Source organism: Oncorhynchus nerka, linkage group LG20 (assembly GCF_034236695.1).
Source record: "Oncorhynchus nerka isolate Pitt River linkage group LG20, Oner_Uvic_2.0, whole genome shotgun sequence".
Classification (NCBI taxonomy): domain Eukaryota; kingdom Metazoa; phylum Chordata; class Actinopteri; order Salmoniformes; family Salmonidae; genus Oncorhynchus; species Oncorhynchus nerka.
In genome coordinates, this window is record NC_088415.1 from 8,412,000 (window position 1) to 8,438,760 (window position 26,761).

The 26,761-nt window shown below is 40.2% G+C and overlaps 24 non-coding genes across 24 annotated transcripts; all 24 read right to left on the reverse strand.

The window, feature by feature from the left end:
- Nucleotides 1–794: 794 nt before the first annotated feature.
- On the reverse strand, nucleotides 795–868 carry trnat-agu (transfer RNA threonine (anticodon AGU)). Its single transcript has one exon. It is a non-coding gene; the product is annotated as a tRNA-Thr (tRNA).
- A 1,002-nt stretch (nucleotides 869–1,870) lies between these two features.
- Nucleotides 1,871–1,944, reverse strand: trnat-agu (transfer RNA threonine (anticodon AGU)). The gene has a single exon. It is a non-coding gene; the product is annotated as a tRNA-Thr (tRNA).
- A 1,014-nt stretch (nucleotides 1,945–2,958) lies between these two features.
- trnat-agu (transfer RNA threonine (anticodon AGU)) lies at nucleotides 2,959–3,032 on the reverse strand. Its single transcript has one exon. It is a non-coding gene; the product is annotated as a tRNA-Thr (tRNA).
- Nucleotides 3,033–4,047: 1,015 nt separating this feature from the next.
- On the reverse strand, nucleotides 4,048–4,121 carry trnat-agu (transfer RNA threonine (anticodon AGU)). The gene has a single exon. It is a non-coding gene; the product is annotated as a tRNA-Thr (tRNA).
- Nucleotides 4,122–5,171: 1,050 nt separating this feature from the next.
- trnat-agu (transfer RNA threonine (anticodon AGU)) lies at nucleotides 5,172–5,245 on the reverse strand. The gene has a single exon. It is a non-coding gene; the product is annotated as a tRNA-Thr (tRNA).
- A 1,021-nt stretch (nucleotides 5,246–6,266) lies between these two features.
- Nucleotides 6,267–6,340, reverse strand: trnat-agu (transfer RNA threonine (anticodon AGU)). Its single transcript has one exon. It is a non-coding gene; the product is annotated as a tRNA-Thr (tRNA).
- Nucleotides 6,341–7,356: 1,016 nt separating this feature from the next.
- Nucleotides 7,357–7,430, reverse strand: trnat-agu (transfer RNA threonine (anticodon AGU)). The gene has a single exon. It is a non-coding gene; the product is annotated as a tRNA-Thr (tRNA).
- Nucleotides 7,431–8,445: 1,015 nt separating this feature from the next.
- trnat-agu (transfer RNA threonine (anticodon AGU)) lies at nucleotides 8,446–8,519 on the reverse strand. Its single transcript has one exon. It is a non-coding gene; the product is annotated as a tRNA-Thr (tRNA).
- Nucleotides 8,520–9,535: 1,016 nt separating this feature from the next.
- On the reverse strand, nucleotides 9,536–9,609 carry trnat-agu (transfer RNA threonine (anticodon AGU)). The gene has a single exon. It is a non-coding gene; the product is annotated as a tRNA-Thr (tRNA).
- Nucleotides 9,610–10,625: 1,016 nt separating this feature from the next.
- trnat-agu (transfer RNA threonine (anticodon AGU)) lies at nucleotides 10,626–10,699 on the reverse strand. Its single transcript has one exon. It is a non-coding gene; the product is annotated as a tRNA-Thr (tRNA).
- Nucleotides 10,700–11,714: 1,015 nt separating this feature from the next.
- On the reverse strand, nucleotides 11,715–11,788 carry trnat-agu (transfer RNA threonine (anticodon AGU)). Its single transcript has one exon. It is a non-coding gene; the product is annotated as a tRNA-Thr (tRNA).
- Nucleotides 11,789–12,802: 1,014 nt separating this feature from the next.
- Nucleotides 12,803–12,876, reverse strand: trnat-agu (transfer RNA threonine (anticodon AGU)). The gene has a single exon. It is a non-coding gene; the product is annotated as a tRNA-Thr (tRNA).
- A 1,016-nt stretch (nucleotides 12,877–13,892) lies between these two features.
- On the reverse strand, nucleotides 13,893–13,966 carry trnat-agu (transfer RNA threonine (anticodon AGU)). Its single transcript has one exon. It is a non-coding gene; the product is annotated as a tRNA-Thr (tRNA).
- Nucleotides 13,967–14,981: 1,015 nt separating this feature from the next.
- Nucleotides 14,982–15,055, reverse strand: trnat-agu (transfer RNA threonine (anticodon AGU)). Its single transcript has one exon. It is a non-coding gene; the product is annotated as a tRNA-Thr (tRNA).
- Nucleotides 15,056–16,071: 1,016 nt separating this feature from the next.
- trnat-agu (transfer RNA threonine (anticodon AGU)) lies at nucleotides 16,072–16,145 on the reverse strand. The gene has a single exon. It is a non-coding gene; the product is annotated as a tRNA-Thr (tRNA).
- A 1,016-nt stretch (nucleotides 16,146–17,161) lies between these two features.
- On the reverse strand, nucleotides 17,162–17,235 carry trnat-agu (transfer RNA threonine (anticodon AGU)). Its single transcript has one exon. It is a non-coding gene; the product is annotated as a tRNA-Thr (tRNA).
- Nucleotides 17,236–18,250: 1,015 nt separating this feature from the next.
- trnat-agu (transfer RNA threonine (anticodon AGU)) lies at nucleotides 18,251–18,324 on the reverse strand. Its single transcript has one exon. It is a non-coding gene; the product is annotated as a tRNA-Thr (tRNA).
- Nucleotides 18,325–19,340: 1,016 nt separating this feature from the next.
- trnat-agu (transfer RNA threonine (anticodon AGU)) lies at nucleotides 19,341–19,414 on the reverse strand. The gene has a single exon. It is a non-coding gene; the product is annotated as a tRNA-Thr (tRNA).
- A 1,016-nt stretch (nucleotides 19,415–20,430) lies between these two features.
- Nucleotides 20,431–20,504, reverse strand: trnat-agu (transfer RNA threonine (anticodon AGU)). The gene has a single exon. It is a non-coding gene; the product is annotated as a tRNA-Thr (tRNA).
- Nucleotides 20,505–21,519: 1,015 nt separating this feature from the next.
- On the reverse strand, nucleotides 21,520–21,593 carry trnat-agu (transfer RNA threonine (anticodon AGU)). The gene has a single exon. It is a non-coding gene; the product is annotated as a tRNA-Thr (tRNA).
- A 1,019-nt stretch (nucleotides 21,594–22,612) lies between these two features.
- trnat-agu (transfer RNA threonine (anticodon AGU)) lies at nucleotides 22,613–22,686 on the reverse strand. Its single transcript has one exon. It is a non-coding gene; the product is annotated as a tRNA-Thr (tRNA).
- A 1,016-nt stretch (nucleotides 22,687–23,702) lies between these two features.
- On the reverse strand, nucleotides 23,703–23,776 carry trnat-agu (transfer RNA threonine (anticodon AGU)). Its single transcript has one exon. It is a non-coding gene; the product is annotated as a tRNA-Thr (tRNA).
- Nucleotides 23,777–24,812: 1,036 nt separating this feature from the next.
- On the reverse strand, nucleotides 24,813–24,886 carry trnat-agu (transfer RNA threonine (anticodon AGU)). The gene has a single exon. It is a non-coding gene; the product is annotated as a tRNA-Thr (tRNA).
- A 1,050-nt stretch (nucleotides 24,887–25,936) lies between these two features.
- Nucleotides 25,937–26,010, reverse strand: trnat-agu (transfer RNA threonine (anticodon AGU)). Its single transcript has one exon. It is a non-coding gene; the product is annotated as a tRNA-Thr (tRNA).
- Between the last annotated feature and the right edge of the window lie 751 nt (nucleotides 26,011–26,761).

The following is a 26,761-nucleotide window of genomic DNA, read 5'->3' on the forward strand; positions in this document are numbered from 1 at the left end:
GCAGCGAGATATCAGTAAACATTTTGAGTCACAAGCTATTTCTTCTTCATTTCGGTCATCCGAGGACAGTACATTTTTCATTTGAGTCTCGAACTGAAAAACTCAAGATACTCTGACATGGATTCTTAAACTATGGTTTGGGACCCAAAGTGGGAATATCGCGAGATATGAGTAAACATTCAGAATCATACACGATTTCTTCATCATTTTGGTTGTTTCGGGGAAACTACATTTCTCAGTTGGATCTCGAGATTAAAAATGGTAAAAACCTAAGAAAAAGCAGATGAATCAGTTAATGTAAGTAATTAACCTACCATGAGATGGGGACTTTGTCAAATGGAAGAGTTATTGAGTTTCTTAGCTCACACAGTAAGTTTCGACTCATTCAAAATACAATCCTTTTGAAATGGCAATTCTTTGCCGTGACCCGGATTCAGACCGGGGTTCCTGCGGCCACAACGCAGAGTACTAAACACTATAGGATCACAGCGAGCTACCAAAGATTGCTTGTAAAGCCTACTCATGCTCTGACAGAGACCTGTACAAGCTGGCTGAACTCTTCATTTAGCGCTCAAAATGAATCAACTGAAGAACCAGCTGAACTTGAGACAGTTGGCACGTTGTAATTCTTTGAAAAAGTTCCCTTTTTCCGTGAAATTGGAATATCTCAATTGCATCCTCCTCACATCTTTTCTCCTCTCATCACTCCAAACTCTCAAGAGTCATTGGTTGAGAAAAGCAGAACACTCTCCACACTGACCTTTCCACCAAAGTTTTCAATGACCTGTTTGAAAAGGCTCTGCTGAGATTCGAACTCAGGATCTCCTGTTTACTAGACAGGCGCTTTAACCAACTAAGCCACAGCGCCTGTAGATGCCAAGTATGTTGCAGGTAAGAACACCGCTACACATATTTATTTCAAACATGTCTCATTCATTTAACCCATATGTCTGTCTTGCAAAATCACGTCACAAAACAGATGTTATTTACTAATATTGGAATCGATATGGACTCCTTCAATTGTCTAGCAACAGGGTTTGTTAAGCTATGTTTTGGGACCCAAAGTGGGCCTGAGTATGTGAGAGGTGGGCAGCGAGATATCAGTAAACATTTTGAGTCACAAGCTATTTCTTCTTCATTTCGGTCATCCGAGGACAGTACATTTTTCATTTGAGTCTCGAACTGAAAAAACTCAAGATACTCTGACATGGATTCTTAAACTATGGTTTGGGACCCAAAGTGGGAATATCGCGAGATATGAGTAAACATTCAGAATCATACACGATTTCTTCATCATTTTGGTTGTTTCGGGGAAACTACATTTCTCAGTTGGATCTCGAGATTAAAAATGGTAAAAACCTAAGAAAAAGCAGATGAATCAGTTAATGTAAGTAATTAACCTACCATGAGATGGGGACTTTGTCAAATGGAAGAGTTATTGAGTTTCTTAGCTCACACAGTAAGTTTCGACTCATTCAAAATACAATCCTTTGCCGTGACCCGGATTCAGACCGGGGTTCCTGCGGCCACAACGCAGAGTACTAAACACTATAGGATCACAGCGAGCTACCAAAGATTGCTTGTAAAGCCTTCTCATGCTCTGACAGAGACCTGTACAAGCTGGCTGAACTCTTCATTTAGCGCTCAAAATGAATCAACTGAAGAACCAGCTGAACTTGAGACAGTTGGCACGTTGTAATTCTTTGAAAAAGTTCCCTTTTTCCGTGAAATTGGAATATCTCAATTGCATCCTCCTCACATCTTTTCTCCTCTCATCACTCCAAACTCTCAAGAGTCATTGGTTGAGAAAAGGCTCTGCTGAGACTCCACACTGACCTTTCCACCAATGTTTTCAATGACATGTTTGAAAAGGCTCTGCTGAGATTCGAACTCAGGATCTCCTGTTTACTAGACAGGCGCTTTAACCAACTAAGCCACAGCGCCTGTAGATGCCAAGTATGTTGCAGGTAAGAACACCGCTACACATATTTATTTCAAACATGTCTCATTCATTTAACCCATATCTCTGTCTTGCAAAATCACGTCACAAAACAGATGTTATTTACTAATATTGGAATCGATATGGACTCCTTCAATTGTCTAGCAACAGGGTTTGTTAAGCTATGTTTTGGGACCCAAAGTGGGCCTGAGTATGTGAGAGGTGGGCAGCGAGATATCAGTAAACATTTTGAGTCACAAGCTATTTCTTCTTCATTTCGGTCATCCGAGGACAGTACATTTTTCATTTGAGTCTCGAACTGAAAAACTCAAGATACTCTGACATGGATTCTTAAACTATGGTTTGGGACCCAAAGTGGGAATATCGCGAGATATGAGTAAACATTCAGAATCATACACGATTTCTTCATCATTTTGGTTGTTTCGGGGAAACTACATTTCTCAGTTGGATCTCGAGATTAAAAATGGTAAAAACCTAAGAAAAAGCAGATGAATCAGTTAATGTAAGTAATTAACCTACCATGAGATGGGGACTTTGTCAAATGGAAGAGTTATTGAGTTTCTTAGCTCACACAGTAAGTTTCGACTCATTCAAAATACAATCCTTTTGAAATGGCAATTCTTTGCCGTGACCCGGATTCAGACCGGGGTTCCTGCGCCACAACGCAGAGTACTAAACACTATAGGATCACAGCGAGCTACCAAAGATTGCTTGTAAAGCCTACTCATGCTCTGACAGAGACCTGTACAAGCTGGCTGAACTCTTCATTTAGCGCTCAAAATGAATCAACTGAAGAACCAGCTGAACTTGAGACAGTTGGTACGTTGTAATTCTTTGAAAAAGTTCCCTTTTTCCGTGAAATTGGAATATCTCAATTGCATCCTCCTCACATCTTTTCTCCTCTCATCACTCCAAACTCTCAAGAGTCATTGGTTGAGAAAAGCAGAACACTCACCACACTGACCTTTCCACCAATGTTTTCAATGACATGTTTGAAAAGGCTCTGCTGAGATTCGAACTCAGGATCTCCTGTTTACTAGACAGGCGCTTTAACCAACTAAGCCACAGCGCCTGTAGATGCCAAGTATGTTGCAGGTAAGAACACCGCTACACATATTTATTTCAAACATGTCTCATTCATTTAACCCATATCTCTGTCTTGCAAAATCACGTCACAAAACAGATGTTATTTACTAATATTGGAATCGATATGGACTCCTTCAATTGTCTAGCAACAGGGTTTGTTAAGCTATGTTTTGGGACCCAAAGTGGGCCTGAGTATGTGAGAGGTGGGCAGCGAGATATCAGTAAACATTTTGAGTCACAAGCTATTTCTTCTTCATTTCGGTCATCCGAGGACAGTACATTTTTCATTTGAGTCTCGAACTGAAAAAACTCAAGATACTCTGACATGGATTCTTAAACTATGGTTTGGGACCCAAAGTGGGAATATCGCGAGATATGAGTAAACATTCAGAATCATACACGATTTCTTCATCATTTTGGTTGTTTCGGGGAAACTACATTTCTCAGTTGGATCTCGAGATTAAAAATGGTAAAAACCTAAGAAAAAGCAGATGAATCAGTTAATGTAAGTAATTAACCTACCATGAGATGGGGACTTTGTCAAATGGAAGAGTTATTGAGTTTCTTAGCTCACACAGTAAGTTTCGACTCATTCAAAATACAATCCTTTTGAAATGGCAATTCTTTGCCGTGACCCGGATTCAGACCGGGGTTCCTGCGGCCACAACGCAGAGTACTAAACACTATAGGATCACAGCGAGCTACCAAAGATTGCTTGTAAAGCCTACTCATGCTCTGACAGAGACCTGTACAAGCTGGCTGAACTCTTCATTTAGCGCTCAAAATGAATCAACTGAAGAACCAGCTGAACTTGAGACAGTTGGTACGTTGTAATTCTTTGAAAAAGTTCCTTTTTCCGTGAAATTGGAATATCTCAATTGCATCCTCCTCACATCTTTTCTCCTCTCATCACTCCAAACTCTCAAGAGTCATTGGTTGAGAAAAGCAGAACACTCACCACACTGACCTTTCCACCAATGTTTTCAATGACATGTTTGAAAAGGCTCTGCTGAGATTCGAACTCAGGATCTCCTGTTTACTAGACAGGCGCTTTAACCAACTAAGCCACAGCGCCTGTAGATGCCAAGTATGTTGCAGGTAAGAACACCGCTACACATATTTATTTCAAACATGTCTCATTCATTTAACCCATATGTCTGTCTTGCAAAATCACGTCACAAAACAGATGTTATTTACTAATATTGGAATCGATATGGACTCCTTCAATTGTCTAGCAACAGGGTTTGTTAAGCTATGTTTTGGGACCCAAAGTGGGCCTGAGTATGTGAGAGGTGGGCAGCGAGATATCAGTAAACATTTTGAGTCACAAGCTATTTCTTCTTCATTTCGGTCATCCGAGGACAGTACATTTTTCATTTGAGTCTCGAACTGAAAAAACTCAAGATACTCTGACATGGATTCTTAAACTATGGTTTGGGACCCAAAGTGGGAATATCGCGAGATATGAGTAAACATTCAGAATCATACACGATTTCTTCATCATTTTGGTTGTTTCGGGAAACTACATTTCTCAGTTGGATCTCGAGATTAAAAATGGTAAAAACCTAAGAAAAAGCAGATGAATCAGTTAATGTAAGTAATTAACCTACCATGAGATGGGGACTTTGTCAAATGGAAGAGTTATTGAGTTTCTTAGCTCACACAGTAAGTTTCAGACTCATTCAAAATACAATCCTTTTGAAATGGCAATTTTTGCCGTGACCCGTTCAGACCGGGGTTTTTCCAGAAGGACAGAGTACTAAACTTTACATCGACCGGATTCAGAGGGGTTTATCGGCCACAACGCATTTACTAAACCTAAAGGATTGCTTGTTGCTTGTAAAGCCTACTCATGCTCTGACAGAGACCTGTACAAGCTGGCTGAACTCTTCATTTAGCGCTCAAAATGAATCAACTGAAGAACCAGCTGAACTTGAGACAGTTGGTACGTTGTAATTCTTTGAAAAAGTTCCCTTTTTCCGTGAAATTGGAATATCTCAATTGCATCCTCCTCACATCTTTTCTCCTCTCATCACTCCAAACTCTCAAGAGTCATTGGTTGAGAAAAGCAGAACACTCTACCACACTGACCTTTCCACCAATGTTTTCAATGACATGTTTGAAAAGGCTCTGCTGAGATTCGAACTCAGGATCTCCTGTTTACTAGACAGGCGCTTTAACCAACTAAGCCACAGCGCCTGTAGATGCCAAGTATGTTGCAGGTAAGAACACCTACACATATTTATTTCAAACATGTCTCACATGTCTGATTTTTAACCCATATGTCTGTCTTGCAAAATCACGTCACAAAACAGATGTTATTTACTAATATTGGAATCGATATGGACTCCTTCAATTGTCTAGCAACAGGGTTTGTTAAGCTATGTTTTGGGACCCAAAGTGGGCCTGAGTATGTGAGAGGTGGGCAGCGAGATATCAGTAAACATTTTGAGTCACAAGCTATTTCTTCTTCATTTCGGTCATCCGAGGACAGTACATTTTTCATTTGAGTCTCGAACTGAAAAAACTCAAGATACTCTGACATGGATTCTTAAACTATGGTTTGGGACCCAAAGTGGGAATATCGCGAGATATGAGTAAACATTCAGAATCATACACGATTTCTTCATCATTTTGGTTGTTTCGGGGAAACTACATTTCTCAGTTGGATCTCGAGATTAAAAATGGTAAAAACCTAAGAAAAAGCAGATGAATCAGTTAATGTAAGTAATTAACCTACCATGAGATGGGGACTTTGTCAAATGGAAGAGTTATTGAGTTTCTTAGCTCACACAGTAAGTTTCGACTCATTCAAAATACAATCCTTTTGAAATGGCAATTCTTTGCCGTGACCCGGATTCAGACCGGGGTTCCTGCGGCCACAACGCAGAGTACTAAACACTATAGGGTCACAGCGAGCTACCAAAGATTGCTTGTAAAGCCTACTCATGCTCTGACAGAGACCTGTACAAGCTGGCTGAACTCTTCATTTAGCGCTCAAAATGAATCAACTGAAGAACCAGCTGAACTTGAGACAGTTGGTACGTTGTAATTCTTTGAAAAAGTTCCCTTTTTCCGTGAAATTGGAATATCTCAATTGCATCCTCCTCACATCTTTTCTCCTCTCATCACTCCAAACTCTCAAGAGTCATTGGTTGAGAAAAGCAGAACACTCACCACACTGACCTTTCCACCAATGTTTTCAATGACATGTTTGAAAAGGCTCTGCTGAGATTCGAACTCAGGATCTCCTGTTTACTAGACAGGCGCTTTAACCAACTAAGCCACAGCGCCTGTAGATGCCAAGTATGTTGCAGGTAAGAACACCGCTACACATATTTATTTCAAACATGTCTCATTCATTTAACCCATATCTCTGTCTTGCAAAATCACGTCACAAAACAGATGTTATTTACTAATATTGGAATCGATATGGACTCCTTCAATTGTCTAGCAACAGGGTTTGTTAAGCTATGTTTTGGGACCCAAAGTGGGCCTGAGTATGTGAGAGGTGGGCAGCGAGATATCAGTAAACATTTTGAGTCACAAGCTATTTCTTCTTCATTTCGGTCATCCGAGGACAGTACATTTTTCATTTGAGTCTCGAACTGAAAAAACTCAAGATACTCTGACATGGATTCTTAAACTATGGTTTGGGACCCAAAGTGGGAATATCGCGAGATATGAGTAAACATTCAGAATCATACACGATTTCTTCATCATTTTGGTTGTTTCGGGGAAACTACATTTCTCAGTTGGATCTCGAGATTAAAAATGGTAAAAACCTAAGAAAAAGCAGATGAATCAGTTAATGTAAGTAATTAACCTACCATGAGATGGGGACTTTGTCAAATGGAAGAGTTATTGAGTTTCTTAGCTCACACAGTAAGTTTCGACTCATTCAAAATACAATCCTTTTGAAATGGCAATTCTTTGCCGTGACCCGGATTCAGACCGGGGTTCCTGCGGCCACAACGCAGAGTACTAAACACTATAGGATCACAGCGAGCTACCAAAGATTGCTTGTAAAGCCTACTCATGCTCTGACAGAGACCTGTACAAGCTGGCTGAACTCTTCATTTAGCGCTCAAAATGAATCAACTGAAGAACCAGCTGAACTTGAGACAGTTGGTACGTTGTAATTCTTTGAAAAAGTTCCCTTTTTCCGTGAAATTGGAATATCTCAATTGCATCCTCCTCACATCTTTTCTCCTCTCATCACTCCAAACTCTCAAGAGTCATTGGTTGAGAAAAGCAGAACACTCACCACACTGACCTTTCCACCAATGTTTTCAATGACATGTTTGAAAAGGCTCTGCTGAGATTCGAACTCAGGATCTCCTGTTTACTAGACAGGCGCTTTAACCAACTAAGCCACAGCGCCTGTAGATGCCAAGTATGTTGCAGGTAAGAACACCGCTACACATATTTATTTCAAACATGTCTCATTCATTTAACCCATATGTCTGTCTTGCAAAATCACGTCACAAAACAGATGTTATTTACTAATATTGGAATCGATATGGACTCCTTCAATTGTCTAGCAACAGGGTTTGTTAAGCTATGTTTTGGGACCCAAAGTGGGCCTGAGTATGTGAGAGGTGGGCAGCGAGATATCAGTAAACATTTTGAGTCACAAGCTATTTCTTCTTCATTTCGGTCATCCGAGGACAGTACATTTTTCATTTGAGTCTCGAACTGAAAAAACTCAAGATACTCTGACATGGATTCTTAAACTATGGTTTGGGACCCAAAGTGGGAATATCGCGAGATATGAGTAAACATTCAGAATCATACACGATTTCTTCATCATTTTGGTTGTTTCGGGGAAACTACATTTCTCAGTTGGATCTCGAGATTAAAAATGGTAAAAACCTAAGAAAAAGCAGATGAATCAGTTAATGTAAGTAATTAACCTACCATGAGATGGGGACTTTGTCAAATGGAAGAGTTATTGAGTTTCTTAGCTCACACAGTAAGTTTCGACTCATTCAAAATACAATCCTTTTGAAATGGCAATTCTTTGCCGTGACCCGGATTCAGACCGGGGTTCCTGCTGCCACAACGCAGAGTACTAAACACTATAGGATCACAGCGAGCTACCAAAGATTGCTTGTAAAGCCTACTCATGCTCTGACAGAGACCTGTACAAGCTGGCTGAACTCTTCATTTAGCGCTCAAAATGAATCAACTGAAGAACCAGCTGAACTTGAGACAGTTGGTACGTTGTAATTCTTTGAAAAAGTTCCCTTTTCCGTGAAATTGGAATATCTCAATTGCATCCTCCTCACATCTTTTCTCCTCTCATCACTCCAAACTCTCAAGAGTCATTGGTTGAGAAAAGCAGAACACTCACCACACTGACCTTTCCACCAATGTTTTCAATGACATGTTTGAAAAGGCTCTGCTGAGATTCGAACTCAGGATCTCCTGTTTACTAGACAGGCGCTTTAACCAACTAAGCCACAGCGCCTGTAGATGCCAAGTATGTTGCAGGTAAGAACACCGCTACACATATTTATTTCAAACATGTCTCATTCATTTAACCCATATCTCTGTCTTGCAAAATCACGTCACAAAACAGATGTTATTTACTAATATTGGAATCGATATGGACTCCTTCAATTGTCTAGCAACAGGGTTTGTTAAGCTATGTTTTGGGACCCAAAGTGGGCCTGAGTATGTGAGAGGTGGGCAGCGAGATATCAGTAAACATTTTGAGTCACAAGCTATTTCTTCTTCATTTCGGTCATCCGAGGACAGTACATTTTTCATTTGAGTCTCGAACTGAAAAAACTCAAGATACTCTGACATGGATTCTTAAACTATGGTTTGGGACCCAAAGTGGGAATATCGCGAGATATGAGTAAACATTCAGAATCATACACGATTTCTTCATCATTTTGGTTGTTTCGGGGAAACTACATTTCTCAGTTGGATCTCGAGATTAAAAATGGTAAAAACCTAAGAAAAAGCAGATGAATCAGTTAATGTAAGTAATTAACCTACCATGAGATGGGGACTTTGTCAAATGGAAGAGTTATTGAGTTTCTTAGCTCACACAGTAAGTTTCGACTCATTCAAAATACAATCCTTTTGAAATGGCAATTCTTTGCCGTGACCCGGATTCAGACCGGGGTTCCTGCGGCCACAACGCAGAGTACTAAACACTATAGGATCACAGCGAGCTACCAAAGATTGCTTGTAAAGCCTACTCATGCTCTGACAGAGACCTGTACAAGCTGGCTGAACTCTTCATTTAGCGCTCAAAATGAATCAACTGAAGAACCAGCTGAACTTGAGACAGTTGGTACGTTGTAATTCTTTGAAAAAGTTCCCTTTTTCCGTGAAATTGGAATATCTCAATTGCATCCTCCTCACATCTTTTCTCCTCTCATCACTCCAAACTCTCAAGAGTCATTGGTTGAGAAAAGCAGAACACTCTCCACACTGACCTTTCCACCAATGTTTTCAATGACATGTTTGAAAAGGCTCTGCTGAGATTCGAACTCAGGATCTCCTGTTTACTAGACAGGCGCTTTAACCAACTAAGCCACAGCGCCTGTAGATGCCAAGTATGTTGCAGGTAAGAACACCGCTACACATATTTATTTCAAACATGTCTCATTCATTTAACCCATATCTCTGTCTTGCAAAATCACGTCACAAAACAGATGTTATTTACTAATATTGGAATCGATATGGACTCCTTCAATTGTCTAGCAACAGGGTTTGTTAAGCTATGTTTTGGGACCCAAAGTGGGCCTGAGTATGTGAGAGGTGGGCAGCGAGATATCAGTAAACATTTTGAGTCACAAGCTATTTCTTCTTCATTTCGGTCATCCGAGGACAGTACATTTTTCATTTGAGTCTCGAACTGAAAAAACTCAAGATACTCTGACATGGATTCTTAAACTATGGTTTGGGACCCAAAGTGGGAATATCGCGAGATATGAGTAAACATTCAGAATCATACACGATTTCTTCATCATTTTGGTTGTTTCGGGGAAACTACATTTCTCAGTTGGATCTCGAGATTAAAAATGGTAAAAACCTAAGAAAAAGCAGATGAATCAGTTAATGTAAGTAATTAACCTACCATGAGATGGGGACTTTGTCAAATGGAAGAGTTATTGAGTTTCTTAGCTCACACAGTAAGTTTCGACTCATTCAAAATACAATCCTTTTGAAATGGCAATTCTTTGCCGTGACCCGGATTCAGACCGGGGTTCCTGCGGCCACAACGCAGAGTACTAAACACTATAGGATCACAGCGAGCTACCAAAGATTGCTTGTAAAGCCTACTCATGCTCTGACAGAGACCTGTACAAGCTGGCTGAACTCTTCATTTAGCGCTCAAAATGAATCAACTGAAGAACCAGCTGAACTTGAGACAGTTGGTACGTTGTAATTCTTTGAAAAAGTTCCCTTTTTCCGTGAAATTGGAATATCTCAATTGCATCCTCCTCACATCTTTTCTCCTCTCATCACTCCAAACTCTCAAGAGTCATTGGTTGAGAAAAGCAGAACACTCACCACACTGACCTTTCCACCAATGTTTTCAATGACATGTTTGAAAAGGCTCTGCTGAGATTCGAACTCAGGATCTCCTGTTTACTAGACAGGCGCTTTAACCAACTAAGCCACAGCGCCTGTAGATGCCAAGTATGTTGCAGGTAAGAACACCGCTACACATATTTATTTCAAACATGTCTCATTCATTTAACCCATATCTCTGTCTTGCAAAATCACGTCACAAAACAGATGTTATTTACTAATATTGGAATCGATATGGACTCCTTCAATTGTCTAGCAACAGGGTTTGTTAAGCTATGTTTTGGGACCCAAAGTGGGCCTGAGTATGTGAGAGGTGGGCAGCGAGATATCAGTAAACATTTTGAGTCACAAGCTATTTCTTCTTCATTTCGGTCATCCGAGGACAGTACATTTTCATTTGAGTCTCGAACTGAAAAAACTCAAGATACTCTGACATGGATTCTTAAACTATGGTTTGGGACCCAAAGTGGGAATATCGCGAGATATGAGTAAACATTCAGAATCATACACGATTTCTTCATCATTTTGGTTGTTTCGGGGAAACTACATTTCTCAGTTGGATCTCGAGATTAAAAATGGTAAAAACCTAAGAAAAAGCAGATGAATCAGTTAATGTAAGTAATTAACCTACCATGAGATGGGGACTTTGTCAAATGGAAGAGTTATTGAGTTTCTTAGCTCACACAGTAAGTTTCGACTCATTCAAAATACAATCCTTTTGAAATGGCAATTCTTTGCCGTGACCCGGATTCAGACCGGGGTTCCTGCGGCCACAACGCAGAGTACTAAACACTATAGGATCACAGCGAGCTACCAAAGATTGCTTGTAAAGCCTACTCATGCTCTGACAGAGACCTGTACAAGCTGGCTGAACTCTTCATTTAGCGCTCAAAATGAATCAACTGAAGAACCAGCTGAACTTGAGACAGTTGGTACGTTGTAATTCTTTGAAAAAGTTCCCTTTTTCCGTGAAATTGGAATATCTCAATTGCATCCTCCTCACATCTTTTCTCCTCTCATCACTCCAAACTCTCAAGAGTCATTGGTTGAGAAAAGCAGAACACTCACCACACTGACCTTTCCACCAATGTTTTCAATGACATGTTTGAAAAGGCTCTGCTGAGATTCGAACTCAGGATCTCCTGTTTACTAGACAGGCGCTTTAACCAACTAAGCCACAGCGCCTGTAGATGCCAAGTATGTTGCAGGTAAGAACACCGCTACACATATTTATTTCAAACATGTCTCATTCATTTAACCCATATCTCTGTCTTGCAAAATCACGTCACAAAACAGATGTTATTTACTAATATTGGAATCGATATGGACTCCTTCAATTGTCTAGCAACAGGGTTTGTTAAGCTATGTTTTGGGACCCAAAGTGGGCCTGAGTATGTGAGAGGTGGGCAGCGAGATATCAGTAAACATTTTGAGTCACAAGCTATTTCTTCTTCATTTCGGTCATCCGAGGACAGTACATTTTTCATTTGAGTCTCGAACTGAAAAACTCAAGATACTCTGACATGGATTCTTAAACTATGGTTTGGGACCCAAAGTGGGAATATCGCGAGATATGAGTAAACATTCAGAATCATACACGATTTCTTCATCATTTTGGTTGTTTCGGGGAAACTACATTTCTCAGTTGGATCTCGAGATTAAAAATGGTAAAAACCTAAGAAAAAGCAGATGAATCAGTTAATGTAAGTAATTAACCTACCATGAGATGGGGACTTTGTCAAATGGAAGAGTTATTGAGTTTCTTAGCTCACACAGTAAGTTTCGACTCATTCAAAATACAATCCTTTTGAAATGGCAATTCTTTGCCGTGACCCGGATTCAGACCGGGGTTCCTGCGGCCACAACGCAGAGTACTAAACACTATAGGATCACAGCGAGCTACCAAAGATTGCTTGTAAAGCCTACTCATGCTCTGACAGAGACCTGTACAAGCTGGCTGAACTCTTCATTTAGCGCTCAAAATGAATCAACTGAAGAACCAGCTGAACTTGAGACAGTTGGTACGTTGTAATTCTTTGAAAAAGTTCCCTTTTCCGTGAAATTGGAATATCTCAATTGCATCCTCCTCACATCTTTTCTCCTCTCATCACTCCAAACTCTCAAGAGTCATTGGTTGAGAAAAGCAGAACACTCACCACACTGACCTTTCCACCAATGTTTTCAATGACATGTTTGAAAAGGCTCTGCTGAGATTCGAACTCAGGATCTCCTGTTTACTAGACAGGCGCTTTAACCAACTAAGCCACAGCGCCTGTAGATGCCAAGTATGTTGCAGGTAAGAACACCGCTACACATATTTATTTCAAACATGTCTCATTCATTTAACCCATATGTCTGTCTTGCAAAATCACGTCACAAAACAGATGTTATTTACTAATATTGGAATCGATATGGACTCCTTCAATTGTCTAGCAACAGGGTTTGTTAAGCTATGTTTTGGGACCCAAAGTGGGCCTGAGTATGTGAGAGGTGGGCAGCGAGATATCAGTAAACATTTTGAGTCACAAGCTATTTCTTCTTCATTTCGGTCATCCGAGGACAGTACATTTTTCATTTGAGTCTCGAACTGAAAAAACTCAAGATACTCTGACATGGATTCTTAAACTATGGTTTGGGACCCAAAGTGGGAATATCGCGAGATATGAGTAAACATTCAGAATCATACACGATTTCTTCATCATTTTGGTTGTTTCGGGGAAACTACATTTCTCAGTTGGATCTCGAGATTAAAAATGGTAAAAACCTAAGAAAAAGCAGATGAATCAGTTAATGTAAGTAATTAACCTACCATGAGATGGGGACTTTGTCAAATGGAAGAGTTATTGAGTTTCTTAGCTCACACAGTAAGTTTCGACTCATTCAAAATACAATCCTTTTGAAATGGCAATTCTTTGCCGTGACCCGGATTCAGACCGGGGTTCCTGCGGCCACAACGCAGAGTACTAAACACTATAGGATCACAGCGAGCTACCAAAGATTGCTTGTAAAGCCTACTCATGCTCTGACAGAGACCTGTACAAGCTGGCTGAACTCTTCATTTAGCGCTCAAAATGAATCAACTGAAGAACCAGCTGAACTTGAGACAGTTGGTACGTTGTAATTCTTTGAAAAAGTTCCCTTTTTCCGTGAAATTGGAATATCTCAATTGCATCCTCCTCACATCTTTTCTCCTCTCATCACTCCAAACTCTCAAGAGTCATTGGTTGAGAAAAGCAGAACACTCACCACACTGACCTTTCCACCAATGTTTTCAATGACATGTTTGAAAAGGCTCTGCTGAGATTCGAACTCAGGATCTCCTGTTTACTAGACAGGCGCTTTAACCAACTAAGCCACAGCGCCTGTAGATGCCAAGTATGTTGCAGGTAAGAACACCGCTACACATATTTATTTCAAACATGTCTCATTCATTTAACCCATATGTCTGTCTTGCAAAATCACGTCACAAAACAGATGTTATTTACTAATATTGGAATCGATATGGACTCCTTCAATTGTCTAGCAACAGGGTTTGTTAAGCTATGTTTTGGGACCCAAAGTGGGCCTGAGTATGTGAGAGGTGGGCAGCGAGATATCAGTAAACATTTTGAGTCACAAGCTATTTCTTCTTCATTTCGGTCATCCGAGGACAGTACATTTTTCATTTGAGTCTCGAACTGAAAAAACTCAAGATACTCTGACATGGATTCTTAAACTATGGTTTGGGACCCAAAGGGGAATATCGCGAGATATGAGTAAACATTCAGAATCATACACGATTTCTTCATCATTTTGGTTGTTTCGGGGAAACTACATTTCTCAGTTGGATCTCGAGATTAAAAATGGTAAAAACCTAAGAAAAAGCAGATGAATCAGTTAATGTAAGTAATTAACCTACCATGAGATGGGGACTTTGTCAAATGGAAGAGTTATTGAGTTTCTTAGCTCACACAGTAAGTTTCGACTCATTCAAAATACAATCCTTTTGAAATGGCAATTCTTTGCCGTGACCCGGATTCAGACCGGGGTTCCTGCGGCCACAACGCAGAGTACTAAACACTATAGGATCACAGCGAGCTACCAAAGATTGCTTGTAAAGCCTACTCATGCTCTGACAGAGACCTGTACAAGCTGGCTGAACTCTTCATTTAGCGCTCAAAATGAATCAACTGAAGAACCAGCTGAACTTGAGACAGTTGGTACGTTGTAATTCTTTGAAAAAGTTCCCTTTTTCCGTGAAATTGGAATATCTCAATTGCATCCTCCTCACATCTTTTCTCCTCTCATCACTCCAAACTCTCAAGAGTCATTGGTTGAGAAAAGCAGAACACTCTCCACACTGACCTTTCCACCAATGTTTTCAATGACATGTTTGAAAAGGCTCTGCTGAGATTCGAACTCAGGATCTCCTGTTTACTAGACAGGCGCTTTAACCAACTAAGCCACAGCGCCTGTAGATGCCAAGTATGTTGCAGGTAAGAACACCGCTACACATATTTATTTCAAACATGTCTCATTCATTTAACCCATATCTCTGTCTTGCAAAATCACGTCACAAAACAGATGTTATTTACTAATATTGGAATCGATATGGACTCCTTCAATTGTCTAGCAACAGGGTTTGTTAAGCTATGTTTTGGGACCCAAAGTGGGCCTGAGTATGTGAGAGGTGGGCAGCGAGATATCAGTAAACATTTTGAGTCACAAGCTATTTCTTCTTCATTTCGGTCATCCGAGGACAGTACATTTTTCATTTGAGTCTCGAACTGAAAAAACTCAAGATACTCTGACATGGATTCTTAAACTATGGTTTGGGACCCAAAGTGGGAATATCGCGAGATATGAGTAAACATTCAGAATCATACACGATTTCTTCATCATTTTGGTTGTTTCGGGGAAACTACATTTCTCAGTTGGATCTCGAGATTAAAAATGGTAAAAACCTAAGAAAAAGCAGATGAATCAGTTAATGTAAGTAATTAACCTACCATGAGATGGGGACTTTGTCAAATGGAAGAGTTATTGAGTTTCTTAGCTCACACAGTAAGTTTCGACTCATTCAAAATACAATCCTTTTGAAATGGCAATTCTTTGCCGTGACCCGGATTCAGACCGGGGTTCCTGCGGCCACAACGCAGAGTACTAAACACTATAGGATCACAGCGAGCTACCAAAGATTGCTTGTAAAGCCTACTCATGCTCTGACAGAGACCTGTACAAGCTGGCTGAACTCTTCATTTAGCGCTCAAAATGAATCAACTGAAGAACCAGCTGAACTTGAGACAGTTGGTACGTTGTAATTCTTTGAAAAAGTTCCCTTTTTCCGTGAAATTGGAATATCTCAATTGCATCCTCCTCACATCTTTTCTCCTCTCATCACTCCAAACTCTCAAGAGTCATTGGTTGAGAAAAGCAGAACACTCACCACACTGACCTTTCCACCAATGTTTTCAATGACATGTTTGAAAAGGCTCTGCTGAGATTCGAACTCAGGATCTCCTGTTTACTAGACAGGCGCTTTAACCAACTAAGCCACAGCGCCTGTAGATGCCAAGTATGTTGCAGGTAAGAACACCGCTACACATATTTATTTCAAACATGTCTCATTCATTTAACCCATATGTCTGTCTTGCAAAATCACGTCACAAAACAGATGTTATTTACTAATATTGGAATCGATATGGACTCCTTCAATTGTCTAGCAACAGGGTTTGTTAAGCTATGTTTTGGGACCCAAAGTGGGCCTGAGTATGTGAGAGGTGGGCAGCGAGATATCAGTAAACATTTTGAGTCACAAGCTATTTCTTCTTCATTTCGGTCATCCGAGGACAGTACATTTTTCATTTGAGTCTCGAACTGAAAAAACTCAAGATACTCTGACATGGATTCTTAAACTATGGTTTGGGACCCAAAGTGGGAATATCGCGAGATATGAGTAAACATTCAGAATCATACACGATTTCTTCATCATTTTGGTTGTTTCGGGGAAACTACATTTCTCAGTTGGATCTCGAGATTAAAAATGGTAAAAACCTAAGAAAAAGCAGATGAATCAGTTAATGTAAGTAATTAACCTACCATGAGATGGGGACTTTGTCAAATGGAAGAGTTATTGAGTTTCTTAGCTCACACAGTAAGTTTCGACTCATTCAAAATACAATCCTTTTGAAATGGCAATTCTTTGCCGTGACCCGGATTCAGACCGGGGTTCCTGCGGCCACAACGCAGAGTACTAAACACTATAGGATCACAGCGAGCTACCAAAGATTGCTTGTAAAGCCTACTCATGCTCTGACAGAGACCTGTACAAGCTGGCTGAACTCTTCATTTAGCGCTCAAAATGAATCAACTGAAGAACCAGCTGAACTTGAGACAGTTGGTACGTTGTAATTCTTTGAAAAAGTTCCCTTTTTCCGTGAAATTGGAATATCTCAATTGCATCCTCCTCACATCTTTTCTCCTCTCATCACTCCAAACTCTCAAGAGTCATTGGTTGAGAAAAGCAGAACACTCACCACACTGACCTTTCCACCAATGTTTTCAATGACATGTTTGAAAAGGCTCTGCTGAGATTCGAACTCAGGATCTCCTGTTTACTAGACAGGCGCTTTAACCAACTAAGCCACAGCGCCTGTAGATGCCAAGTATGTTGCAGGTAAGAACACCGCTACACATATTTATTTCAAACATGTCTCATTCATTTAACCCATATGTCTGTCTTGCAAAATCACGTCAAAAACAGATGTTATTTACTAATATTGGAATCGATATGGACTCCTTCAATTGTCTAGCAACAGGGTTTGTTAAGCTATGTTTTGGGACCCAAAGTGGGCCTGAGTATGTGAGAGGTGGGCAGCGAGATATCAGTAAACATTTTGAGTCACAAGCTATTTCTTCTTCATTTCGGTCATCCGAGGACAGTACATTTTTCATTTGAGTCTCGAACTGAAAAAACTCAAGATACTCTGACATGGATTCTTAAACTATGGTTTGGGACCCAAAGTGGGAATATCGCGAGATATGAGTAAACATTCAGAATCATACACGATTTCTTCATCATTTTGGTTGTTTCGGGGAAACTACATTTCTCAGTTGGATCTCGAGATTAAAAATGGTAAAAACCTAAGAAAAAGCAGATGAATCAGTTAATGTAAGTAATTAACCTACCATGAGATGGGGACTTTGTCAAATGGAAGAGTTATTGAGTTTCTTAGCTCACACAGTAAGTTTCGACTCATTCAAAATACAATCCTTTTGAAATGGCAATTCTTTGCCGTGACCCGGATTCAGACCGGGGTTCCTGCGGCCACAACGCAGAGTACTAAACACTATAGGATCACAGCGAGCTACCAAAGATTGCTTGTAAAGCCTACTCATGCTCTGACAGAGACCTGTACAAGCTGGCTGAACTCTTCATTTAGCGCTCAAAATGAATCAACTGAAGAACCAGCTGAACTTGAGACAGTTGGTACGTTGTAATTCTTTGAAAAAGTTCCCTTTTTCCGTGAAATTGGAATATCTCAATTGCATCCTCCTCACATCTTTTCTCCTCTCATCACTCCAAACTCTCAAGAGTCATTGGTTGAGAAAAGCAGAACACTCACCACACTGACCTTTCCACCAATGTTTTCAATGACATGTTTGAAAAGGCTCTGCTGAGATTCGAACTCAGGATCTCCTGTTTACTAGACAGGCGCTTTAACCAACTAAGCCACAGCGCCTGTAGATGCCAAGTATGTTGCAGGTAAGAACACCGCTACACATATTTATTTCAAACATGTCTCATTCATTTAACCCATATGTCTGTCTTGCAAAATCACGTCACAAAACAGATGTTATTTACTAATATTGGAATCGATATGGACTCCTTCAATTGTCTAGCAACAGGGTTTGTTAAGCTATGTTTTGGGACCCAAAGTGGGCCTGAGTATGTGAGAGGTGGGCAGCGAGATATCAGTAAACATTTTGAGTCACAAGCTATTTCTTCTTCATTTCGGTCATCCGAGGACAGTACATTTTTCATTTGAGTCTCGAACTGAAAAAACTCAAGATACTCTGACATGGATTCTTAAACTATGGTTTGGGACCCAAAGTGGGAATATCGCGAGATATGAGTAAACATTCAGAATCATACACGATTTCTTCATCATTTTGGTTGTTTCGGGGAAACTACATTTCTCAGTTGGATCTCGAGATTAAAAATGGTAAAAACCTAAGAAAAAGCAGATGAATCAGTTAATGTAAGTAATTAACCTACCATGAGATGGGGACTTTGTCAAATGGAAGAGTTATTGAGTTTCTTAGCTCACACAGTAAGTTTCGACTCATTCAAAATACAATCCTTTTGAAATGGCAATTCTTTGCCGTGACCCGGATTCAGACCGGGGTTCCTGCGGCCACAACGCAGAGTACTAAACACTATAGGATCACAGCGAGCTACCAAAGATTGCTTGTAAAGCCTACTCATGCTCTGACAGAGACCTGTACAAGCTGGCTGAACTCTTCATTTAGCGCTCAAAATGAATCAACTGAAGAACCAGCTGAACTTGAGACAGTTGGTACGTTGTAATTCTTTGAAAAAGTTCCCTTTTTCCGTGAAATTGGAATATCTCAATTGCATCCTCCTCACATCTTTTCTCCTCTCATCACTCCAAACTCTCAAGAGTCATTGGTTGAGAAAAGCAGAACACTCACCACACTGACCTTTCCACCAATGTTTTCAATGACATGTTTGAAAAGGCTCTGCTGAGATTCGAACTCAGGATCTCCTGTTTACTAGACAGGCGCTTTAACCAACTAAGCCACAGCGCCTGTAGATGCCAAGTATGTTGCAGGTAAGAACACCGCTACACATATTTATTTCAAACATGTCTCATTCATTTAACCCATATGTCTGTCTTGCAAAATCACGTCACAAAACAGATGTTATTTACTAATATTGGAATCGATATGGACTCCTTCAATTGTCTAGCAACAGGGTTTGTTAAGCTATGTTTTGGGACCCAAAGTGGGCCTGAGTATGTGAGAGGTGGGCAGCGAGATATCAGTAAACATTTTGAGTCACAAGCTATTTCTTCTTCATTTCGGTCATCCGAGGACAGTACATTTTTCATTTGAGTCTCGAACTGAAAAAACTCAAGATACTCTGACATGGATTCTTAAACTATGGTTTGGGACCCAAAGTGGGAATATCGCGAGATATGAGTAAACATTCAGAATCATACACGATTTCTTCATCATTTTGGTTGTTTCGGGGAAACTACATTTCTCAGTTGGATCTCGAGATTAAAAATGGTAAAAACCTAAGAAAAAGCAGATGAATCAGTTAATGTAAGTAATTAACCTACCATGAGATGGGGACTTTGTCAAATGGAAGAGTTATTGAGTTTCTTAGCTCACACAGTAAGTTTCGACTCATTCAAAATACAATCCTTTTGAAATGGCAATTCTTTGCCGTGACCCGGATTCAGACCGGGGTTCCTGCGGCCACAACGCAGAGTACTAAACACTATAGGATCACAGCGAGCTACCAAAGATTGCTTGTAAAGCCTACTCATGCTCTGACAGAGACCTGTACAAGCTGGCTGAACTCTTCATTTAGCGCTCAAAATGAATCAACTGAAGAACCAGCTGAACTTGAGACAGTTGGTACGTTGTAATTCTTTGAAAAAGTTCCCTTTTTCCGTGAAATTGGAATATCTCAATTGCATCCTCCTCACATCTTTTCTCCTCTCATCACTCCAAACTCTCAAGAGTCATTGGTTGAGAAAAGCAGAACACTCACCACACTGACCTTTCCACCAATGTTTTCAATGACATGTTTGAAAAGGCTCTGCTGAGATTCGAACTCAGGATCTCCTGTTTACTAGACAGGCGCTTTAACCAACTAAGCCACAGCGCCTGTAGATGCCAAGTATGTTGCAGGTAAGAACACCGCTACACATATTTATTTCAAACATGTCTCATTCATTTAACCCATATGTCTGTCTTGCAAAATCACGTCACAAAACAGATGTTATTTACTAATATTGGAATCGATATGGACTCCTTCAATTGTCTAGCAACAGGGTTTGTTAAGCTATGTTTTGGGACCCAAAGTGGGCCTGAGTATGTGAGAGGTGGGCAGCGAGATATCAGTAAACATTTTGAGTCACAAGCTATTTCTTCTTCATTTCGGTCATCCGAGGACAGTACATTTTTCATTTGAGTCTCGAACTGAAAAAACTCAAGATACTCTGACATGGATTCTTAAACTATGGTTTGGGACCCAAAGTGGGAATATCGCGAGATATGAGTAAACATTCAGAATCATACACGATTTCTTCATCATTTTGGTTGTTTCGGGGAAACTACATTTCTCAGTTGGATCTCGAGATTAAAAATGGTAAAAACCTAAGAAAAAGCAGATGAATCAGTTAATGTAAGTAATTAACCTACCATGAGATGGGGACTTTGTCAAATGGAAGAGTTATTGAGTTTCTTAGCTCACACAGTAAGTTTCGACTCATTCAAAATACAATCCTTTTGAAATGGCAATTCTTTGCCGTGACCCGGATTCAGACCGGGGTTCCTGCGGCCACAACGCAGAGTACTAAACACTATAGGATCACAGCGAGCTACCAAAGATTGCTTGTAAAGCCTACTCATGCTCTGACAGAGACCTGTACAAGCTGGCTGAACTCTTCATTTAGCGCTCAAAATGAATCAACTGAAGAACCAGCTGAACTTGAGACAGTTGGTACGTTGTAATTCTTTGAAAAAGTTCCCTTTTCCGTGAAATTGGAATATCTCAATTGCATCCTCCTCACATCTTTTCTCCTCTCATCACTCCAAACTCTCAAGAGTCATTGGTTGAGAAAAGCAGAACACTCACCACACTGACCTTTCCACCAATGTTTTCAATGACATGTTTGAAAAGGCTCTGCTGAGATTCGAACTCAGGATCTCCTGTTTACTAGACAGGCGCTTTAACCAACTAAGCCACAGCGCCTGTAGATGCCAAGTATGTTGCAGGTAAGAACACCGCTACACATATTTATTTCAAACATGTCTCATTCATTTAACCCATATGTCTGTCTTGCAAAATCACGTCACAAAACAGATGTTATTTACTAATATTGGAATCGATATGGACTCCTTCAATTGTCTAGCAACAGGGTTTGTTAAGCTATGTTTTGGGACCCAAAGTGGGCCTGAGTATGTGAGAGGTGGGCAGCGAGATATCAGTAAACATTTTGAGTCACAAGCTATTTCTTCTTCATTTCGGTCATCCGAGGACAGTACATTTTTCATTTGAGTCTCGAACTGAAAAAACTCAAGATACTCTGACATGGATTCTTAAACTATGGTTTGGGACCCAAAGTGGGAATATCGCGAGATATGAGTAAACATTCAGAATCATACACGATTTCTTCATCATTTTGGTTGTTTCGGGGAAACTACATTTCTCAGTTGGATCTCGAGATTAAAAATGGTAAAAACCTAAGAAAAAGCAGATGAATCAGTTAATGTAAGTAATTAACCTACCATGAGATGGGGACTTTGTCAAATGGAAGAGTTATTGAGTTTCTTAGCTCACACAGTAAGTTTCGACTCATTCAAAATACAATCCTTTTGAAATGGCAATTCTTTGCCGTGACCCGGATTCAGACCGGGGTTCCTGCGGCCACAACGCAGAGTACTAAACACTATAGGATCACAGCGAGCTACCAAAGATTGCTTGTAAAGCCTACTCATGCTCTTCTGACAGAGACCTGTACAAGCTGGCTGAACTCTTCATTTAGCGCTCAAAATGAATCAACTGAAGAACCAGCTGAACTTGAGACAGTTGGTACGTTGTAATTCTTTGAAAAAGTTCCCTTTTTCCGTGAAATTGGAATATCTCAATTGCATCCTCCTCACATCTTTTCTCCTCTCATCACTCCAAACTCTCAAGAGTCATTGGTTGAGAAAAGCAGAACACTCACCACACTGACCTTTCCACCAATGTTTTCAATGACATGTTTGAAAAGGCTCTGCTGAGATTCGAACTCAGGATCTCCTGTTTACTAGACAGGCGCTTTAACCAACTAAGCCACAGCGCCTGTAGATGCCAAGTATGTTGCAGGTAAGAACACCGCTACACATATTTATTTCAAACATGTCTCATTCATTTAACCCATATGTCTGTCTTGCAAAATCACGTCACAAAACAGATGTTATTTACTAATATTGGAATCGATATGGACTCCTTCAATTGTCTAGCAACAGGGTTTGTTAAGCTATGTTTTGGGACCCAAAGTGGGCCTGAGTATGTGAGAGGTGGGCAGCGAGATATCAGTAAACATTTTGAGTCACAAGCTATTTCTTCTTCATTTCGGTCATCCGAGGACAGTACATTTTTCATTTGAGTCTCGAACTGAAAAAACTCAAGATACTCTGACATGGATTCTTAAACTATGGTTTGGGACCCAAAGTGGGAATATCGCGAGATATGAGTAAACATTCAGAATCATACACGATTTCTTCATCATTTTGGTTGTTTCGGGGAAACTACATTTCTCAGTTGGATCTCGAGATTAAAAATGGTAAAAACCTAAGAAAAAGCAGATGAATCAGTTAATGTAAGTAATTAACCTACCATGAGATGGGGACTTTGTCAAATGGAAGAGTTATTGAGTTTCTTAGCTCACACAGTAAGTTTCGACTCATTCAAAATACAATCCTTTTGAAATGGCAATTCTTTGCCGTGACCCGGATTCAGACCGGGGTTCCTGCGGCCACAACGCAGAGTACTAAACACTATAGGATCACAGCGAGCTACCAAAGATTGCTTGTAAAGCCTACTCATGCTCTGACAGAGACCTGTACAAGCTGGCTGAACTCTTCATTTAGCGCTCAAAATGAATCAACTGAAGAACCAGCTGAACTTGAGACAGTTGGTACGTTGTAATTCTTTGAAAAAGTTCCCTTTTTCCGTGAAATTGGAATATCTCAATTGCATCCTCCTCACATCTTTTCTCCTCTCATCACTCCAAACTCTCAAGAGTCATTGGTTGAGAAAAGCAGAACACTCACCACACTGACCTTTCCACCAATGTTTTCAATGACATGTTTGAAAAGGCTCTGCTGAGATTCGAACTCAGGATCTCCTGTTTACTAGACAGGCGCTTTAACCAACTAAGCCACAGCGCCTGTAGATGCCAAGTATGTTGCAGGTAAGAACACCGCTACACATATTTATTTCAAACATGTCTCATTCATTTAACCCATATGTCTGTCTTGCAAAATCACGTCACAAAACAGATGTTATTTACTAATATTGGAATCGATATGGACTCCTTCAATTGTCTAGCAACAGGGTTTGTTAAGCTATGTTTTGGGACCCAAAGTGGGCCTGAGTATGTGAGAGGTGGGCAGCGAGATATCAGTAAACATTTTGAGTCACAAGCTATTTCTTCTTCATTTCGGTCATCCGAGGACAGTACATTTTTCATTTGAGTCTCGAACTGAAAAACTCAAGATACTCTGACATGGATTCTTAAACTATGGTTTGGGACCCAAAGTGGGAATATCGCGAGATATGAGTAAACATTCAGAATCATACACGATTTCTTCATCATTTTGGTTGTTTCGGGAAACTACATTTCTCAGTTGGATCTCGAGATTAAAAATGGTAAAAACCTAAGAAAAAGCAGATGAATCAGTTAATGTAAGTAATTAACCTACCATGAGATGGGGACTTTGTCAAATGGAAGAGTTATTGAGTTTCTTAGCTCACACAGTAAGTTTCGACTCATTCAAAATACAATCCTTTTGAAATGGCAATACCTACCATGTTTCAACTTTTTTGAAATGGCAATTCCCGTGACCAGACCGGGGTTCCTGCGGCCACAACGCAGAGTACTAAACACTATAGGATCACAGCGAGCTACCAAAGATTGCTTGTAAAGCCTACTCATGCTCTGACAGAGACCTGTACAAGCTGGCTGAACTCTTCATTTAGCGCTCAAAATGAATCAACTGAAGAACCAGCTGAACTTGAGACAGTTGGTACGTTGTAATTCTTTGAAAAAGTTCCCTTTTCCGTGAAATTGGAATATCTCAATTGCATCCTCCTCACATCTTTTCTCCTCTCATCACTCCAAACTCTCAAGAGTCATTGGTTGAGAAAAGCAGAACACTCACCACACTGACCTTTCCACCAATGTTTTCAATGACATGTTTGAAAAGGCTCTGCTGAGATTCGAACTCAGGATCTCCTGTTTACTAGACAGGCGCTTTAACCAACTAAGCCACAGCGCCTGTAGTATGTTGCAGGTAAGAACACCGCTACACATATTTATTTCAAACATGTTGCAGGTAAGAACACCGCTACACATATTTATTTCAAACATGTCTCATTCATTTAACCCATATGTCTGTCTTGCAAAATCACGTCACAAAACAGATGTTATTTACTAATATTGGAATCGATATGGACTCCTTCAATTGTCTAGCAACAGGGTTTGTTAAGCTATGTTTTGGGACCCAAAGTGGGCCTGAGTATGTGAGAGGTGGGCAGCGAGATATCAGTAAACATTTTGAGTCACAAGCTATTTCTTCTTCATTTCGGTCATCCGAGGACAGTACATTTTTCATTTGAGTCTCGAACTGAAAAAACTCAAGATACTCTGACATGGATTCTTAAACTATGGTTTGGGACCCAAAGTGGGAATATCGCGAGATATGAGTAAACATTCAGAATCATACACGATTTCTTCATCATTTTGGTTGTTTCGGGGAAACTACATTTCTCAGTTGGATCTCGAGATTAAAAATGGTAAAAACCTAAGAAAAAGCAGATGAATCAGTTAATGTAAGTAATTAACCTACCATGAGATGGGGACTTTGTCAAATGGAAGAGTTATTGAGTTTCTTAGCTCACACAGTAAGTTTCGACTCATTCAAAATACAATCCTTTTGAAATGGCAATTCTTTGCCGTGACCCGGATTCAGACCGGGGTTCCTGCGGCCACAACGCAGAGTACTAAACACTATAGGATCACAGCGAGCTACCAAAGATTGCTTGTAAAGCCTACTCATGCTCTGACAGAGACCTGTACAAGCTGGCTGAACTCTTCATTTAGCGCTCAAAATGAATCAACTGAAGAACCAGCTGAACTTGAGACAGTTGGTACGTTGTAATTCTTTGAAAAAGTTCCCTTTTTCCGTGAAATTGGAATATCTCAATTGCATCCTCCTCACATCTTTTCTCCTCTCATCACTCCAAACTCTCAAGAGTCATTGGTTGAGAAAAGCAGAACACTCACCACACTGACCTTTCCACCAATGTTTTCAATGACATGTTTGAAAAGGCTCTGCTGAGATTCGAACTCAGGATCTCCTGTTTACTAGACAGGCGCTTTAACCAACTAAGCCACAGCGCCTGTAGATGCCAAGTATGTTGCAGGTAAGAACACCGCTACACATATTTATTTCAAACATGTCTCATTCATTTAACCCATATGTCTGTCTTGCAAAATCACGTCACAAAACAGATGTTATTTACTAATATTGGAATCGATATGGACTCCTTCAATTGTCTAGCAACAGGGTTTGTTAAGCTATGTTTTGGGACCCAAAGTGGGCCTGAGTATGTGAGAGGTGGGCAGCGAGATATCAGTAAACATTTTGAGTCACAAGCTATTTCTTCTTCATTTCGGTCATCCGAGGACAGTACATTTTTCATTTGAGTCTCGAACTGAAAAAACTCAAGATACTCTGACATGGATTCTTAAACTATGGTTTGGGACCCAAAGTGGGAATATCGCGAGATATGAGTAAACATTCAGAATCATACACGATTTCTTCATCATTTTGGTTGTTTCGGGGAAACTACATTTCTCAGTTGGATCTCGAGATTAAAAATGGTAAAAACCTAAGAAAAAGCAGATGAATCAGTTAATGTAAGTAATTAACCTACCATGAGATGGGGACTTTGTCAAATGGAAGAGTTATTGAGTTTCTTAGCTCACACAGTAAGTTTCGACTCATTCAAAATACAATCCTTTTGAAATGGCAATTCTTTGCCGTGACCCGGATTCAGACCGGGGTTCCTGCGGCCACAACGCAGAGTACTAAACACTATAGGATCACAGCGAGCTACCAAAGATTGCTTGTAAAGCCTACTCATGCTCT